This window comes from Aedes albopictus, chromosome 1 (genome assembly GCF_035046485.1).
Source record: "Aedes albopictus strain Foshan chromosome 1, AalbF5, whole genome shotgun sequence".
NCBI classification, from domain to species: domain Eukaryota; kingdom Metazoa; phylum Arthropoda; class Insecta; order Diptera; family Culicidae; genus Aedes; species Aedes albopictus.
In genome coordinates this window covers 112,085,988-112,106,920 of record NC_085136.1, presented here as the reverse complement: position 1 = coordinate 112,106,920, position 20,933 = coordinate 112,085,988, and positions in this window count along the sequence as shown.

The following is a 20,933-nucleotide window of genomic DNA, read 5'->3' as shown; positions in this document are numbered from 1 at the left end:
AACAGGAACTTCGCGTAACTTTCGAAACTGAATTAAGAAATTGAACATTTAAAAAACTAAAACAATCACAATTCTAAGAGCGTTCGGAGATTTTATTTTTGATGTAAAATTTCAGCAAGCTCTGGTAACAACAAAAAAATTAATCATGATTAATCATTGGTGATTAAAATTCCAATTTCTGTGATTAATGATTAAGATTAATGATTAATTTGATTTTTAGGATGATTAATAATTGAGGGGCCCAGAATCAAATGGGTGTAAGTGACCATTTTGTCGATTTTGAGCTGAGCATACCAAGCTTTCAGGAACTTTTTTAAGATTGTTTCTACGATGATTAGAAAAATTACAATAAATTTGAGAAAATTGTTTTGATTTTGAAACTCCATATATTTTGTATGGGTTGAAAAATTGGCCCTAAACTTTGAACCTCATTTACTCGAAAGTGGGTTTTTGTCACTTACACCCCTTTGCTTCTAACCCCCTCAATTATGATTATTGATTTAATTTGGTTTTATCTGTGATTTATGATTATGATTATTGAATAAACTACTCATTGATTAATAATCATGATTAATCAATCACAAAAAAAACTGGGAATGATTAATTATTAACTAGATCTGATTTATTTTGATTTTGAAAAATAAAAAGGAATCATGAATTACATAATACTACTGGAAACTCTGTTAATGCCATTGGCTGGGGGTGCATAAATTGAACTGGCATGAAAAGAGGAAAATTTGTACATTAATTAAGCCATTCATGCTGGGCATTTGAGATTAGGTCAAAGGGATTTCCAGGAAGTTCCCAGAAAGCCCAATGAAAGGATATCAAGGTTGTTTCAGAGGATTTCTGGAGCATTTTAAGGGCGTTCCGTTAGTTTTCATAGGATTTCAGGAGTTTCACGGCCGTTTCAATAGTATAAAAGGGGTTTCAGGGGCATTCCAGAGGCGTTTCAGATAGTTTTAGGGGCGTTCCAAGGGATTTAGGGCTTTTTTCATATAGATTATCGTGATTTCAGTTAGGTTAATATCAAGAGGGTTTATGGAATATTATAGAGTTTCAAGGGATTTCAAAGGCATTTGAAATGGAGGTTTCTAGGGCGTTTCTAAGGCATGAGATTATGGAGGTTTCTAGGGTGTTTCAAGACTTTTCCGGGGCGATGAAAGGTTTTCGAAAATCCTCTGAAACTTCTTGAAACGCCTCTGAAATCCCCTCAGAACCCCCACGGACCTCATGTAATTTATTGAGACCCTGCGAAAGCACCGAAAACGCATATGTCTTATTCATGCTCTAAATCCCACTAAAAATCGTCTGAAGCTTCCTAAAATGCCTCCAAAAACCCCTGAAATCCCCTCGGATTCCATGTAACGCACCTGGTAACATTTTCTTTTGCACAATATTGGTCTACTCATGCATAAAAAGAGGGTCTACTATTCAACACAGCATTAAAAATAAACCAAATTGGATCAAACATTTTATATGGTGAATCATTTTTATGATGAATGATTAAAGATTGATTAAATATTTTTTTCTTATGATTATGATTACTGATTAATGATTAAATTGCGAAAGTAGTGTGATTAAGATTGATGATTAATGATTAAACGATATTTTTAATGATTATGATAAATGATTTTCGATTAATCTAATCATTAATCATGATGAAATTTATGATTAATCGTTAACGCTCTGGGTAAAACATAGACAAATTAAATAAATAAAAAGAAAATCGCGTTAAGTACTGTTCCTTTGAATTCCACTAAGAATTTGCATCCTTTGACAGATACGTATTTTGACCTCAACTGTAAGGTCGTCTTCAGTGTCTTGTACTTGACTCGACTTAACGCGATTTTCTTTTTATCTACAGATATTCCCCTAACAAGCCCAGGTTAATCATCATAGACAAATTATTAGAATGCAGTAAATAATTCATGACATGAACTGCGATATTCTTATCCGATTCTCTTATCTAATGGAATTTCAGTACTTATTTAATATACGAAAGTTCTGAAAATTGTGGAAACGAAATTTTTATTTTCATCTCTAAAATTGCTTTCGGATTATCTTGTTGGTCAGCTCAAAAAAAAAAGTGTATTATCGTCGGATTTCAATTTTTGGCCCGTCGACCGGTATGGAGTGTCACCTGTGCTGTGGCCCTCAGCTGCAAAAGGTTGGGTGGTGGTTTTAAAACAGTTTTAGATCGTTTCAGAGAATTTTCAAGTGCGCTTTAGGGGTCTCTTTGGTATTAACGGGAGTTCACGTTTTTTGTGACACCAAAGGTAGTTTCAGACAGGTCTTAGAAGCACAAAAAGAAAAAAATAATAATAACCTTAGTGCAAAGCATGATTTCACTGGAAAACGGATCGTGTAATCTTCGTTCCAACACAAATTTATGCTGAAAATCATGCACATACAGAAAATGCAAGTCTCACAAAAAAGTATGTCAAGATTTTGAATGTGTTAGCCTGACCCAAAAAGCTACTAGAGCGAACTCTTGTGGAACGTGATGAGACTATTGAAGCTTTTGTAAAAATTTGATTTAGTAATTACCTTCACTAAGGATCACATTCTGCCTAAAATTCCTAATGCGCGAAAAGAGTTTAACTGTTCGTTCAAGGCAGCCCAGTAGTTCGCTATGCAAGTTAGATGCGCCTAAAGAAATATAGTGCAAAATGCGCGGAAGAAGGATGCACGATCGGAATCAAAAAACAAAAGAAAATTGTGTTCCCCATTGATAGCTATTTCCTCTTTGGTAATTTAATTTATTTAATTTAATTTAATTTATTTATTGTCGTCAATCAAACGTAGACCAATTTCAATACATATCATGCTTAATATCTATTTATACTTATACATATTTTATATTAATAATTGTTATTAGCTCAGTTTTTTATCATTAGAGGCCACATCTTTCTGCTATTCTATTTAGCTTCTACGATTTCGAATGTTTTGAAAATGTTTCTTCAACTGCGTTCTAGTCATATTTAGGTCAATCATTTCACAATGCCGATTATAAGTGTACATCATTTGATTTAACGGTCCATATTTTGCATAACCAGCATGATGACGTTCCGCTGTAAACAAATTTCTCTCACGTAGATGCCGGCTGGGAGCATAAAAATTCAATTTGGACAATAATTCAGGTGAATCAGTACGCTGTGAGACAATATCAGTAACAAACGATACCATTGCGTAGTCACGTCGTTCTTTCAATGACTGAATGTTGATCAGCAAACAATGTGCTTCGTATGAAGGCAGAGGAAATAGTGTCCATCCTAACTTACGTAGTGCGTACAATAGAAACTGCTTCTGAATTGACTCTATGCGTTCTTCATGTTTTTTCATGTAAGGAGACCAAACAACGCTGCAATACTCTAATATTGATCTCACATACGCAATGTATAATGTTTTTATAGTGTATGGATCCTGAAAGTTATAACCAAAACGTTTTATAAACGATAACATATTATATGCTCTATGGATAATTGTATTATAATGTTCTACAAACGTTAATTTTGTGTCTAAAATTATACCCAAATCTCTTATTTTTTCACATTTATCAACAATTTGATTGCCTAGCTTTATTGAGACATCTGATGGACATCGTTTTCTACTGTACGTTATATGATTGCACTTTTTTACACTTAATTCCAATAAACTTTTAGAGCACCATACATGGAAAATTTGAATTTCATTCTTAAGTACATCGGCGTCATGTTTATTTCTAATTTCTAGGAACAGCTTCATGTCATCAGCATATATAAGAACATTTAGTTTTTTTAGTATAAAAGAGATATCGTTAACGTATAAAATAAAAAGAAGAGGCCCCAAGTGTGAACCTTGGGGAACTCCAGATGTGACCTTAATTGGTTTTGATTTTTTCTCATTGAATCGCACTATTTGTTGACGATCAGTTAGATAAGACTTGATCCAGCTGAGGAGCCCCGTTGCAATTCCCATCTTTTCAAGCTTGTAAATCAACATAGGAATGTCCAGTAGTGTGGGACACCAAAATACATTTTACTCCTGTACACTTTTTGAGTTCCATTTTGGCCCCATATCAACTGTGCAAAATTTCAGCTCGATCGGAGAAACTATATTTTAGCGCCAGCCGTTTTAAATTTTCATACAATTTACTATGGGGAAAATCACTTTTTTAAAGAAAAATCACCACAGGTTGCCCCTTAACTCCTAAAAATATATCGATGAATGATTTCTGTTGGAAATTTTACGAGGAACAAACCCTCTGAAGATCGCAAAGCGATCGAAGGCATGTGGAAAAAGTTATTGACTGAAAACCGAATGACATGCCCACGCTGTTTAACACGTAAGGAATAACAATAAATAACAAAATCTCGTCATTTTATCGATCGGGTAAGGCTTAATAACTTTTTCCACGAATGTCGCATCGCTTTGCGGTCTTCGGTGGTCTGATTCCTCGTGAAGTTATCTACAGAAATCATTCAACGACTTATTTTTAGGGATCAATGGTTGACCTCAAGCGATTTTTCTTTGAAGAGGTAAATTTTCCCCATAGTAAATCGTATGAAAAACTAAGAATGGCGGGCGCTAAAATATAGTTTCTTCGATCGATCTGAAATTTTGCACAGTTGATATGGGACCAAAATGGAGCTCAAAAAGTATACAGGAGTTGGAGTTTTTCCATTTTTTATATTTTCCCATATAAACCGTGTACCAGGCTAATGTCCAGTCTATCGAATGCTTTGCTGAAGTCAGTGTAGAGAGCTTCCACATGATTACCGTTTTCCATTGCATTCAAAGAGTAATTGACAAACTCAAGCAGGTTAGTGGCTGTTGAACGGCCTTTGAAGAAGCCATGTTGAGAATTAGTTATACTATTTTTAATCTGAGCGAAAACATTTCTGCTGATGATTGATTCAAAAAGTTTTGGTATGCATGAAATAATAGCAATTCCACGATAATTTCGAACATCACATTTTTTACCAGACTTATAAATTGCGCACCTTTGTAGAACAAGTTCTATAGGACTCGCCAACTAGAACAGACGTTATTCTTAAAAGTAAGAAAGTCAAACGAAGCCAAGAGAAATTCAACAGTGCGTTTAAGTTGAATTAATTGCATAATAAGTTTGTGAAGGCTGACAATCTTGTTGTTTAACTTACCTAACCGATCAGGCTAAGGTCGGGGTGGCCTCTGCTGTACATAGTAGCCGTCTCCATTCCACTCGGTCCATGGCTGTTTGTCTCCAGTTCCGCACTCTGCGTAGGGTCCGCAGATCGTCCTCCACTTGGTCGACCCACCTAGCTCGCTGCGCACCACGTCTTCTTGTTCCGGTCGGATGACTCTCGAGAACCATTTTAGTCGGGTTGCTATTCGACATCCTGATGACGTGACCCGCCCACCGAAGCCTCCCGATTTTCACGGTATGGACGACGACGGTTGGTTCTCTCAGCCGCTGATGCAGCTCGTGGTTCATTCGCCTTCTCCAAGTTCCGTCTTCCATCTGCACTCCGCCGTAGATGGTACGCAACACCTTCCGTTCGAAAACTCCAAGGGCGCGTTTGTCCTCTGCACGTAGGGTCCATGTTTCATGCTCATACAGGACTACCGGTCTAATCAGCGTTTTGTAGATGGTTAATTTCGTGTTACGGCGAACTTTATTCGATCGTAGAATTCTGCGGAGTCCAAAGTAAGAACGATTTCCTGCCACAATGCGCCTCTGAATTTCTCTGCTGGTGTCGTTGTCGGCGGTCACCAGTGAGCCCAAGTACACGAATTCTTCAACCGCCTCGATTTCATCACCGTCGATATGAATTCGGGGTGGCGGGCGCGGTGATTCCTCCCTGGAGCCCTTTGCCATCATGTACTTTGTCTTCGACACATTAATGACTACACCCTCTAAAGCAATGTTGAACAGCAAGCACGAAAGACCATCACCTTGCCGTAACCCTCTGCGAGTTTCGAAGGGACTCGAGAGTGTCCCTGATACTCGAACTACGCACATCACTCGATCCATCGTCGCCTTGATCAACCGTATCAGTTCATCCGGGAATCCGTATTCGTGCATAATCTGCCATAGCTGTTCTCGATCGATTGTATCATACGCCGATTTGATATCGATGAACAAGTGATGTGTGGGCACGTTGTATTCGCGGCATTTCTGCAACACCTGGCGGATGGCGAACATCTGGTCCGTTGTAGCGCGATCACCCATAAATCTAGCCTGATATTGCCCTACGAAATCTCTTGCAATCGGTGATAGACGGCGGCATAAAATTTGAGAGAATATCTTGTAGGCAGCGCTCAGTAGTGTGATCGCGCGGTAGTTATCGCAATCCAACTTGTCGCCCTTTTTGTAGATGGGACACACGATACCTTCCATCCATTCCTCCGGTAATACTTCCTCCTCCCAAATCTTGGTAATGACCCAGTGTAGTGCTCTCACCAGTGCTACTCCACCGTATTTTAGAAACTCGCTTGGTAGTTGATCTGCTCCAGCGGCTTTTTCAGTTGTTTTTCAACCGGCCAACCTCCTCCTCAATCTCTTGGAGGTCAGGGGCCGGATGTCTTTCGTCCTGTGCACATACTCCAAGATCTGTCGTACACTTTTTTCAGCGCCTAAATGTATTCTATTATATTCTTATTCTACTATATTGAACTGATTTTGCCTTTGTGCTGCTTGCACTTTTCTACCCTGTCTTTTGATAGAATGATGAGCACGATGATGAAATGATGTGTGGCTGTTGTTCCTTTTCCAGTCCGATTGGAGGTCGTCCATTATGGGTTGCCGTTCGCCGATATCCAATTATCCGGGTCCGTTTGAGCTATGAGAGCTCAGAAGAGGGTCAAGTGCCAGCCGCTCTCGGGAGAAGAGCAACTGACGAGGTGCCGGGGCTGGGATCGAACCCATGACCATCCGCTTATTAAGCGAACTTGTAGCCACTGCACCACGGGCCCCGGCATCAGATGCCTTTGAAGCTAATGCTCCTATGCTCCTGCCCTTGCTGTAGCGTCGCACCGGCAACATGCGGAATAGCGTGGAGCTCTGAGTGTGATGAGCCTTCGGTAGGGGTGCAGCGTGGCACCGCTTCGCTTCCTTGTGGCACCGACTTGGTCGATGTCGACAAACTTGCCAAGTCGCTGTGTAGAAGTGGTTGGTGGCGCATTTGGCAGCATTGCACGTCGCACGTATCAACCTGGTTTTCTATCATGCTTGCCAAGGCAGATCCAGGACAGGAAATGATCGCGGACAGTTTTCCAGCGGTCGCCTTAATTCATCTTTTTGTAAACTACACACTACTCCTTTACTCGATGATCCGGATCTCCTCAGACTAGACAGGTCGGCAGTGATGCCGACGGTGCTGCCTTCGTTGACTTCCCCTTCGGCTTCACCGCTTCCTGCACCGGATGGTATAGCGTGGGCGTTGACGAAACCTTTCCGCTTTTCTTCCTTTTTCTGTCTCAATTCCATCGGGTCCTACGTGAGTGTGACTCCGGCAATCGCTGACATACACGGATATCAGCCACCGCAAATTGCAGCTTGAACGTCACACACTCTAGCTTCCGATTTGCTGAAAGCTTATCCACAAGCTCCTGGAGTAGTACCGGATTTAAAAAATATAACACTTGTCCGGCTGCCTCCAGATGCTCATATAAAATCAGCCTCCACCGTACACAAATTCTCCGCTTTCGGTGCCGGAACGTCTTGTACTTACTGCAGCAGCGCATAGATTACACCGTTCAACACTAAATTTTGTTATGGAATGAGAAAACAAAATAACAGTGGTGTGGGACCCTTGAAGTGTCAGTGAAAGAATTTTTGAAAAATATTGGACCGGGCCTTCACAGTTCAAAACCAATCTTTGTATGGAGAGCTTGGGGTGTTCAATTGATATGTGTATTAGAACGCACTGTGCATATATTTAGGCGTTAGACAATAACAAAACTAACCCAAATACCGAAAACACCTAAAAATATGCACGGCACGTTACAATGTGCATATCAATTGAACACCCCAAGTTCTTCATACAAACTTCGGTTTTAAACTGTGAAGGTGCGGTCCAATATTTTTCAAAAATTCTTTCACTATGACGCTTCTAGGGTCCCAAACCCCTGTTATTTTTTTTCTCATCCCATAACACCAAATTTTGTAAAATTTTGTCGAGCAGTGTTATTTGTTCCAGGCGCCCATACAGCATCTGCCAAGTCTGCATCACTTGCGGCACCGATGCTGGTAGCAGCAAACGGTTGCGAACCACCTTCAAAGCGCCGCCAATCAAAAACTGCTGAAGTTGGCCAAGATTCACCACGTTGTTGTAGCCACACGCTTCCGTTGATGTATTAAAAGCACTGAAGAACATTGGCCACTCTTCTGAATTGTCAGTTCACTAGAACACTGAGAGTTCTTTCGGCATAACTGTAGGGTCCACTTCCAGAAGCAACTCTCGTCACGGCAAACTCCAGCTCTCCAGTTCAGAAGCTTTCTCCGGTCGTTCGGATTCACCAGACTTCCCACAGGTTCGCTGTCCGTCGTCCGCCGACGCTCCACTTTTCTCGCAACTGTCTCTCTACACGCTCATTCGTAACTGCTCAATTCGCACCATCTACACAATCAATGTAAACATAGAGAGTGCATGCCAGTACAAACCCACGCCGCGAGTTGACGAGCTGTCGGTGCTGGATTAACGATATTCGCGACGGAAACCATCGGGACACCAAAGGGTGTGTGCTTGCGAAATATGTGGGTTAACTTGAGGAAGGCTTGTCGGGGAGGAAGGGAGCGTAGAACGAGTGTGCATTCATAGTACCGTAATCCGGGGTAACATTGATCAGAATTTTCGATCTTTCTTGAATAATTCTCTTGTTAAAGGTAATGTTACATGTTTTATATTTTTAAAACAAGTACTGGCCCTTTGATTATGTGTTAAGCTACTCGAAAAAGTCTTGTAAAACTTATAAACATGTTTAAATAGAGTTTTTAATCTTATTTTGGATTTTGTTGATTTGGGGTAACATTGATCATGTTCGTGATCAATGTTCGTTTGTGTTGAAAATACCCTTACTTACTAAAATCGGGGTCGCTGATTTCGAATATGTTGTTCAAATTCTTACAAGTTATGTACTTTTTGAGTTATTTTACGATTAAAATCCTGCAAACCGCGAATAACGCCTAAGGGTAGGCAATGGCTTAAGGAATTGATAGCCTACATTTAATAAATCGTATATTTTATTGAAAAAGAGCATTTTCATAAAAGTTTTGTTCATTAAATCCAACTCTAGGATATCATATTGAAGTAATACAGTGTTTTTGAACCTCATATTGTATCTATTATTTATGCCATGCATGAATGTTTGACAATGTATCTCATAACGTTACGAAACTTTGTGATGGAAAAATCGATTTATCTCAATGTTTGTGAAATTCAATTTTCAAGAATTACATGTCATTTAATAGCTAAATAACAGCAGATTACGATATACCATTCGATAGCAGAAACTAATTCATTGTAAAATGCTTGTTTGAACATTTCATGAGGTCGGTCCAGCCGATCAATGTTACCCCGCTGATCAATGATACCCCGTTTTACGGTACTCATTTGGGGATGAGCTGGCCCTACACTACAGTTTTCGTATTGGGAGCAAGCTACCTGATATACTAACTTACTTTCACTTCTGGGCACCCACGGTGGTGCAGAGGTTCGAATTCTTTATTACACCAACGAACCTAACCTCAAAATGACTGACAATTTTCAGGTCATTTTGACAGATGCAACATGAGCATGAAAAGGACGACAACAATATCGATAAAGTAGAATATATGATCCGTCTTTTTCGTGCATGTGTGTGGTCTGTCAAAATTACCTGAGAAACGTCAAACATTTTCATGGCTATCTTTGTTGGTGTAACGAAGAATAGTCCATTTTACGAGCCGATTTTATGAATGAATTTTGACAGGAGATAGCATCCAATAACCCGTGAAAATCAATATCATCATCAACATTGTTGTCACTTCGTAAAATGGCTCATTGAAAGATTTCCATACTGGGCGATTGCCAGTCATCGCCTTGACCTGTGGCCAGGTCAAATTTCTGTCGACTTGCTTGATTTTGTTGTTGAGGCTGCGCCGCTATGAGCCTCTGGGTCTGCCTCTGCTGCGATGTCCTGCTGATTATTGGCCAGATCGCATAACTGGCTGATGAAGTGGTCGGTCTCCGGTATACTGGCGAATCCGTTCCGAGTGGTTTTCAATTATTTGAGTTTTGTTGGAATGCTGTATGCAAGTCTGTACTTAATTAATCCGGAAGTGGTCGCGTCGTGTACTGAGTACACGCACCGTGAAAAATGCATGCTTGTGGTACACAGCGTGAGCGCGGCGTCGCTGCTGGTAGTCAAATACACGACTGCTCGAGGGTTAAGTGTGTTCATTAGACTACAAATATAGTTTAAAATTTCGTAAACTTACAATTGAATTCGTTTGATTTATTCACTTCAATTCAAAAGGATGACGGTCTACTTCACAGATAATTTCAACTTATAACTCACACTACTGTTTTTACATAGAAGAGGTTTGAGAACGATAATAAATCAGTCCGAGAGTTGTGTCAGATGACTTCTGTCAATATTTGACACTTCACTGGGAAGTATTGGTGACATAGAACAGTGTTGCGAGTTATTGATTGGCAATGGCGTAGGGTTGCCTCCAACACTGGAGAAAATTACAACGCGGGCGGTAATGCTGCAGCATGGAACCCGGCTGAACGTAAAACGGTAGAAACAGAAGCGAAAACAGCAGTCAGTTAAAATTAAAAAGCACCGCCTGAGCGAAGCGGAGTCCGAGAGAATAAAACTTCTGTGATGTTTTCAAAAAACACATAATAGGGGCCATCTATAGACCACGTGGTCATGTTAGGGAGGGGGGGGGGGGGTGTCAAAGACCACGGTTCCACGGTCCATACCAATTTTTTTTTTTTTGTTTAAACGAAAGACCACGCCGGGGGGGGGGGGTGTTGGTTTCGAAATGACCAAAAAAATGACCACGTGGTTTATGGACAGTCCCAAATCTACCAGAAGCTCTACGCATAGGGACGGGAACACTTGACGTACGGTATGGACGTGAGATGATTGAAATTCAGTTAAGGGTTTCATGAATCCCAATATCTGGAGATCTGTACTAAACTTTCGAAATCACTCGAATCTTCCCAAGCAACATACAGATGGTTACAAAACAGTCACGGCGGCGCATGTAAGGGTTGCGCAGAATTCACCGTGACTTACTGCGCAACCATTACCGGCGCTGCCGTGACTGTTTTATGACCATTTGTGTTGCTTGGGTTGATTCCAAGCCAAATGCTTTGAAACCCTGTCTTTAACAGGAGCATTTTGGATGAGAGAAGATGCGAATACTGAAAGATCTTTAAAGGACCTCGAGCCGGAACGCTTACTACTGCAATGGAAAATTATGAAGGCAAATTTTGAAGGAAGCTTACAAGTCCGTCGAGAATAACATAGCTAGAGTCGAGCACTTCAAGGAACAGCAGCATTTGGTTCAGCTACTTCCGGATTTTGCAAACTTGCTGAACATATTTGTATCGATTCCGCATACTTGCGGTATACCCTGAGACAACAGCGGCTGCCCTCCGTAGCTATGCTGCACTTCCACAAGGGCATGGCTACTAAGGAGACACTTCAAAACAATTTTAATATCCCTAGCTCACGAAGTCATACCGCAACAGTGCACATCGAGCACCGGGAATTCCCAGTCGCTGATCACTTATTCGCGTGGCGATAATTGAATTAGTGAAAATAAAGCAAGTTTACAGTTAGACTAGCAAAGCCCCTACAAACAACAACCTCTCTGGTACCCTTGCTGGAGGTATAATAGTCATTTGGCGCTATACGCATAGCACACAAATGACAGCAAACCGGGCTGGGGGAAAATCCCGAAAACTTGATTTTCGCACTTTCACACGCGCCCGTGTACCATCGTCGTCGTCGTCATCATCACCACGAATTCCTTCCCAGCTACGGGCGGCGATGCAACCAACGAACGTTGGCAAGCCACGCGCGATTGTGAATTGGGACTGGGAGGTGTGTGTTTGTACATTACACAAGTGGTAGAGCACGGTGCGGAATATAAATAATTCAGCTTTATGAAGCATTAAGTTCACATTTATAATAATTACAATAATTTACTGAATTTAAACTGTTGCGATGATTTCAGGAAAAATATATTACACTGGTGAGCATCAGCGTTGGGGAGGGTATTTGGTGGCGTTTGGGTGCGAAAGGATTGCGGCCGGTTACACCGATTCCCGCGAGATTTAGGGAACGACGTTTGCTACATCGAAAAATGATTGAGTACAAGCGTTGTCCCGTTGTTCAGTATGTGAAAAGTTTGAAATTGGTTGGAGAAGGATTCAACACTTTACACGCAATATTCAACGCAACCGCAACGTTCCGACCGACAACTTACCTGTTACATCTGATAATGTCATGACAAAACTATTTGTGTTGGTGTTCCTACAAAAATTTCTTCGGGACTTCCTCTAGTATTTTTTTCTTCGGGCGTTTTTATAATACCTTCATGTATTTTCCAAATATTTTTTGCCGGCATGCCCCCTGTGAAACCGCAAGAATTTTGCTGGAATTTCTTCAAGAACTTCTACTGGTATTTCTCCAGAAATTCTTGCTGTTTTAATCTGTTTTAACAATCAATTTATAATCCAGCGCAAGTGGTGTTAGTTTATTAGAGTGAAATGAAGATTTTGGCTGATAATTTGAGAGCGCTCCACCGTGGAGCGATGCGTGATTTGGACGGTGGCGTTGAACAAAACTGAAAGTGAAAATGAAAATATCTAAAAATCAGTTGTTAATGATAAACTTTAAGTGATATATAAGTGGAAACGGCTTTAGGTACATCAAGTACGGAAAAAACCTTCCCGGGAGGAATTTATTTGAGTTGCAAAAATGGATTTGTTGGTGAAAGAATGCATTGCCCAAGGAGTTTGGTTTTCAAAGTGCTTTCTCGAAGTTGTCATGTATGATGTAATGATTTCCTGAATAAATCATAGAAGAAAAAGGGATATGCGTGATGATTTTTGACAAAGCATATTGAGAAAATTGTATATGTATAACAAACAGTTCATCGTACATCAGATTCCGTGCGTAAGTCAATTGGCGGCTTGTGCGGAGATAATTGTGAATGAAGTCGCTTGTTTGTTCTTCGGATGATTCGACTATATTCATGTAGCTGGTAAGTTCGTTTCTGTATTAAGATAGTACTGGGAAATCATATTGTAGTGCACTTCTTTACAAATGTTGCCATTTTTGTATTACCGTCAAACGGGGTTACTTGCAACAGCGGTGTAACTTGCAACACAATGACATACACTAAATGTGAAGCATTTTCTAATAATAATGAAAACTAGTATGCCCTACTATATCGGTTATAGAGATTATGTGTAAATGTCATGACACAGGGTAGCAACCTTGGACCATTACTATTCCTTTTGTATGTCAACGATCTTTCAAAACTCAACTTATATGGTAAGCCTCGACTTTTTGCGGACGATACATCGTTATCATATAAGAGCGCAGATGCGAACACTATAATTCGTCAAATGCAGGAAGACCTAATGAAGCTCCAAGCTTTTTTCAATGAAAATTTATTGTCATTGAATTTGTCCAAAACCAAATATATGATACTCCACTCGCCTCGTCGCAGTGTTCCGTCACACTCGGACCTGATGGTACAATCAACTAAAATAGACAAGGTTGACAATTTCAAGCATTTAGGCCTAGATATCGACTCAAAGTTGACCTGGAGTAATCATGTTAACACACTGCAAAGAAACATAAGCTCCATGTGTGGCTTATTATGGAAGGTCTCCAAGTTCTTACCATCTAAAACATTGACAACAATGTATCATGCGTTTGTTCAATCAAAACTACAGTATTTGGTCTCTATCTGGGGAGCAGCAGCAAAGTCTCGTCTGAAACCGTTGCAATCTGTCCAAAACCGGTGCCTGAAAGTAATCTATAAATTACCAAGGTTGCATCCAACAATGGAACTATGTATATAAAAACAGTCCTTCATCTGTACTACCAATACCAGCTTTGCGGGAACTTCAATGTCTGGTGCAGCTGCACAATAACATGTACAATCAAACCGCACATTATAATCAAAATTTGGATCGAACATCGCATGGATACTCGTTGCGGAATGCAGTAGTACTCGTTACCGCACGTACTAATACAGAAATGGCAAAGAGATCAGTCTCGAATTTCAGCAAGAAAAGTTTCAATTCTCTACCAGTATCTCTGAAACTCGAACAAAATGCAAGGAAATTCAAGCTAGCGGTAAAAGCCCAGATTAGAATTAGAATGCGCCAATACATACTCTAAATCGGATTATCGGTCCGGTTCGTCGTCAACGACTGTTTCCAGAACTGAACATATCTTGTACCATCAGAAACTTCACCCTGCTACACTGTGCCACTCCATGCTCCCTTGTTATCCGTGTTAATTCCACGTCGGCCCGCCGAATAGAGGAAAGCAACAATGCACGTCTGCCGCTCAACGTTCTCCAGTTGTTCGTCCGTTTCATCGGCCGAATGCAAATTACGATTCCACAGGCTGGTCAGTCGGATGAAAGCTACTGTTCTGTCAGGTAACGAACTGGTATATGTCTGGCCGAAGCCTTCGATACTACGCGCCTAATCAAGTCAATGACTGGTTCCAGAACTGTACATATCTTGTGCCGTCTGCAACTTCACCCTGCTACGCTGCGCCGCTCCACGCTCTCTTGTTATCCGCGTACGGTGGCACGCCGAATAGTGGAAAGCTAAAACGCACGTCTGCCGCTCTACGTTCTTCAGTTGTTCGTCCGGTTAACGGCCGAAAGTAAGCTACTATTCCACTGGATAAGGAAAGCCACACGACTGAGCTTCCGTTTAAACGACTTTCTGGCTTATCAGCCATACAGCTCGTATGGCACGTCGATTGAAGCAGGCTGCTGTTTTGTTAGGTAACGAATTAGTATATGTCAGGTCGAAGCTTTTGATACTGCGCGCCTAATAAAGTCGATGACTGTTTCCAGAATTGAATGCGTACCATCTGCTCCGCGCTGTATTCATGCTGCTTCCCCACATGTGAGATGCTCTTCTGGACTACGGCAGACAACTACTGATCATCTAGAGTCCATCATCCGGAGGAACCCCTTATTCCAATTGAATTGTTTGTTTATACTTATTTATACAGTTTGTTTTTATTTATATTTTGAATTTTGTAATTATAGTAAGTTAAGCATAAGTTAAAACACTTCCTTCAAAGAGAAACTTTCTCACTGGAAGTGTGCCATGAATTGTAAATTAAATATGAGAAGAGGAGGTTTTATGCCTTTGGGAGAAGAGATTCTGATAGAAAGAATTTCACTCCCAGGGGCTTTTCCCTGCTCCACAATAAAAACAAATAAAAAAAAAAAAACAAATAAAAAAAAAAGATCGATTTAGTATAAAAATTAGCTTTGTTTCTTTGTTTATGGTTTAGCTACACTGTTAAAACGGATTGCTCATTTTATGCCATAAAAACAAGTATGAAAATCGTGCTTGACCTCTCCCTTATGGTAAGTGCGATAAGTCTGACGACCTTGCTTGCAGTTAGGGTACTTAATAGTAAGCTTATCTAAACGATAAAAGTTTGATAAACTTATCGGCTAAGTAATGCAAAAAATCATTATTTTATTCGACAACCACTATGGGGTAACTTGCAACAGTTGAATTTGACGAAACCTTCTATTATTTATCTTTATTTCACAATATATTTGACAGAAATAACCGAAATGGATCATTTATTGATTACGTAACGCGTTCATTTTCAAATGACAATTCATTTTTTACATTTTTTTATTTACATTGTGAGGAAATACCACATTTTGAAGTTCCATTCATGTTTCATCATGTTAAAAGTTATATTTTTGTTTATGAACGCTGTAAAGCAATCACCAACATCAATTCTGAACCTAGATGGAGTAAATTATTTCAGTTTAATACCCAAATTAGCGAGTTTGACATTTACAAAGTAGAATAGGTTTGTTTCAATCATGTTAATTTAGCTGAAATTGCCAAACACCACTTCAAACTGATGGCTATTTGAAGATGACTCACTCTTCCTTTTCAAGAAATGACAATAATCATTGTTGACATTTTGTAATGAGTGCTAAGTCACGAGAATCATATATATATTATGTTTGAGGGACGTGAGACCTGTTGCTAAAAGATATACTCTCGCTTGCAATAACTATCAATTCTTTCATGAAAAATTATATGTCAATTGGTTAGTGTACATCTTTTCATGGTATGTTTCATGCATAACATCAAAAATTTAAAATACAACTAAATACTAGAATGTTAGTGCTGTTTAATGATAGCTAACTTAGCTTCATGTCCTATGTTGCAAGTTACCCCACAGATGGGGAAACTTGCAACAATCATGTATTTCGCACCTCCTGATTGGGTGGCAACGTATTTTGGTAAACCAAATGCTGCATAGTATTCTACTCGGGGTAATTAGCGTACACGATGCTTCACAGGATGTTTCAAATGTTTAGATTTTCAATGATATTGCTTCAAAGTCGAAAAGTGTTGCAAGTTACCCCATTTGACGGTATTTTTAAATGCTTTTGGGGTTTGTATGCAGTAAGGGGTCGTCCATAAATGACGTAGCTTTTTGGGAGGAGGGGGGGTGTTTGTGATTTTGTGACGAAGTGTGACGAATGGGGAGTGGGGGTAGGTGTTTATGATATGCTACGTAGCATTCTAAACTCATTAAAAAAAAAGTATTTGGTAATTAATAAAAGTTTTACTTGCATTATTAAGTATCACAGTAAATAAAAAAAATAGATTGCATGATCTTTTTATTCCATCACATTAATGTGAATAACAAATAATGGACATTAATGCCGACTTCCTTTCATAAGACATGCAGCAATAGGACGCAACAACTGTATCAAAGAAAATGGTTTTGAAATCCTGCGTAATATATAATGAATGATGAAAGAATAATGTGCATGAAAATCATTTTCGCTCAAATTCTTCTCACGACCAATAGTTTGCTGCTTGTTATAAGGCACTGCACGCCGCTAAGGTTGTTTTTGGCATTATGGCATTATTCTAGAAGTTCCTTGTATACTTTCTACAGGATTTCCTTGAAGAAATCCTCCAACAATTTCTTAAGGAGCTCCTCTAGCAGCTTTGTAAAGAATTTCTCATGGTGTTCTTTATAGGTTTCCTCAACAGGAGAAGGATATCATTTTCATAGGAATTCCTACTAGGAATCCCAGAAAAGGCATCTAAAAGATTCCAAAAGGATTTGGAGGAACCTCAAAAGCAGTCTCTAGGAACTTCCAGAAGAATTTCAGAAGAAACTCCTGGAGGAATCTTGAAAGGAAATCATAGAGAAATTTCAAAAGAAATCCCCTGAGGAGTTCCTGGAGCAATTCTAGATGGAACTTTTGGAGAAAACTTGAATAAACTCCTGGATGAATCTCAGAAGGGGCTATTTTTAGAGTCTCATAAGAAACTCCTGGTTCAATTTCCGAAGAAATCACGAAAGAAATTATTGTAGGAATTCTGGAAAAAAAAATCTGAAGAAATCTCGAAAATAACTTTTGGGGAATCCTGGAAGATATCCAGATAGAACTCCCGGTGAAATATAAGAAAGATAATCCTGGAGGAATTCCAGATGAAATTAATGGATGGATGCCGGAAAAAAATCCTGGAGGAGTCTTAAAAAAAACTGGATAAATCCTAGAAGGAAATCCTCGAGAAATCCCAGAAGCAACTCCCAGAAGAATCTTGGAAGGAATTTCTGGAGGAATCCGAAAAAGAACTCCTGAAGGAATCCCAGAAGCAACTCCTGGAGGGATCTGAAAGAATGTCGGAGGGGTTTCCTGCAGAGATCTCGGAATGAATATCTGAGTGAATTCCTGAATAAAACCACGAAGGAACTCCTGGAGGAATCCCGAAATGGACTTCTTTAGGAAACCCAGAAAGAAGTTCTGATGGAATCTCAAAATAAATTCTGGTTGAAATCCCTGCTGCTGGAACAGAGGAGAAGGAAACCTTGAAAAAACTCCCGAAGGAAACCACGGATAAACTTTAAGAAAAACATTAGAGAAAAAAAATCCCGGAAAAGTCCCAAAAAGAACTTTTGGTGGAATCTAAAAAGGACTAAGGAAGGAGTTCTTGTGGTGTCTCCGAAGGAACCTCTGAAGGAATTCAAAAAAGGAGGAAATCTCAAATGGAATCCCAAAGGAAATTTTTGGAGTATTCCTAGAACGAAGTGCTGGAGGATTTTAAAAGGGAGGAATTCTCAAAAACTGGGAATCCCAGAAGAAACTCCTTGAGGAATTCCAGAATGAACTGCTGAAAGAATTTTAGAAGAAATTCCTTCAGGGTTCTTCAAATGTCATGGTGAATTTTATTCAACTGAAACCAAATTGATATTCTTAACAGATTTATTACTGAGCAAACTAATATCGTCGGAAGAGCTCCTATGGTATTGAACTGTATTGGGAGCATCGATCCCAGGTCCTCGGCGTGATAGTCACGTGCTTTAACCATCACACCAGATCCACTCCACAGTCGGCAATATTTTCTTTCTATTGTTTTTTATAATATTCGTTAAACATACAAGTTATGATTGAAATCAGAACTAAGTTTCTAGTTTTTTTTGCGTTACTTGCAATTTGAAATGAAAATTTTGTTAAGGGGGGGGGGTTGTTTAACAAGCTACGTCATTTATAAGGGGGGTACCCAAATTTGTGACGAAATGCTACGAGGAGGGAGGGGGGTAGTAAAAATCGCTTAAAAAAGATACATCATTTATGGACGCCCCCTAATCATACTCTTGAAAATGTTCATATTTTTGTTTAGAGCGTGTATAGGTTTTTCTTTTCAATCTCGTTTCAGAGAGCAAGCAAAGGCGCTCAAACCTAGGCTTTATAGTCAGGATATATGGCCAAAATACATGTATCCCATCCCAGGAGAAGAACCACCAGCAAGAAAGCAGTGTGCATTAACCTTCTTAGCGACGCCACTTCCAACGATTCTATGTACAAACTCCATTCTCTTAATATGAAACGGTTGGTACGTGGATAATCTGATTGCCGTATATTTTTGAATTACCTTGAAACCCATAGTCTGCACAGTGGGCCTGGCCATTTTAATATTTGCATGATATCGCTGATATGCTGCAAATATTAATGCTGACAAGAATATACCGGAAGAAATTTTGATATTTTCAGGATGCTTTTCAATACTGGCTGTGCAAGCGCTAGATTAGAATAGAATAATAGAACAGAATTGCTCAAACTTGCTTGTCCAGGAATTTTCCTCAGGGGATTTCTCCAGGAATCCCTGTTGGGCTTCCTCCACAGATTTTCCGGATATTCATTTTGGGATTCATCCAGCACTAACGCTTCGAATTCTTGCAGGAATTTATCTTGCAATTTCTTTTGGAATCACTGTCTTCTAGATTTGTTTTGGAAAAAAATCCAAAAATGCTTCCGGTATTTTTTTTTTGGAAATTTCTCTTGGAATTCTTTTTTTTTTTCCTACTGGAATTCCTCCTGGAATTTTGCCAGAACTTTTTTCAGGATTTGCTCCGTGGATTTCGCCAGAAATCCAAATTAATTTCCAACAGTTCTTTAGAGGTTTAAATGTTTAGGAATCACTCCAATGATTCTTCTAAGAATTCCTTCACTTTGGGAATTTCGTCCGGAAATTGCAATTCCCCCAGAAATTCCTCAAAGGATATATCCAGAAACTGGCAGTCATGCTGGCGGTCGACAAATGAACGATGAACATCGTATCTACCGGTTCCGTTTGAAGCCGAAGTGTTGGTCTGAAAATCCCATCACTGTCAACAATGTGAAGCTCATCCCTACCATATTCAAAAATTTGCTATCGGTAAATCAGATTGAACAATGCGGCCACGAAGTAAAGTACACCAATCAAGGCGTGAGGGTAACATACCCGGAAGGAGAGGTAATCGCGACCGGAAGCCACGATGTGAAGAACGTGAACGTGAAGCCACGACGTGTTTCAGGGGCACGATGACCGCAGAGTGCTATCACTCGCGTCCCCACTCGAAAACCTGGATGTTTGGCATAGGCGGATGGGCCACTTCAACGAGCACAGTCTCAACTACTTGAACAGGGGCTCCAGAGTGCACTTCAAGAAATCGTCCATGGAAAACTGCGTGAATTGTGCCAAAGGAAAGCAGTTTCGTCTACCTTCCCCGAAGACGGGTCGGTGAGCAAACTTGTTCACACGGACGTATGTGGCCCCATGGAGGAAGTGTTACAAGGTGGCAGCAGATAGAAAATAATCGAATCGGTCAGACTAAGGCCTGAGTGTCCTCTGCTGTACATAGGAGTCATCACCATTCTGCTCGGTCCATTGCTGTATGCATCCTGTTCCACACTCTGCAGAGGGTCCGCCAATCTTCCTCCTCTTGATCGACCTGCCTAGCGCGCTACGCATCACGTCTTCTTGTACCGGTCGAATGGCTGTCGAGAACATTTTTAATCGGGTTGCTATCCGACATGGGTTGCAAAACGATGAGTCGAAAAGGAGAGCGTCCAACATAGCTCTGGTCCTCACAAGTTCATGCCTGCACGGGTTAAGCGATGACAAAGACCGCCAGCTAAGAGTTGTGTGCTTGGCTGGTAGTGCAGCCTGGGCACTGTTGTCCTTCTGACTTCAGCTGGATTGAGGAGGTACGTATCGAGGGTCTGTTCACCAAGGAGGTGTGGCTCAAACAGCATCTGTTCTGGCATCCAGCGACTGAGTATGAATTGCTCATCTACAGGAAGCTATACCTAAGATGGCAGCCCCACCACGGAGGATAGGGGACCTTAGGCCAACAACCTACTGTTTCCGAAACCAAAA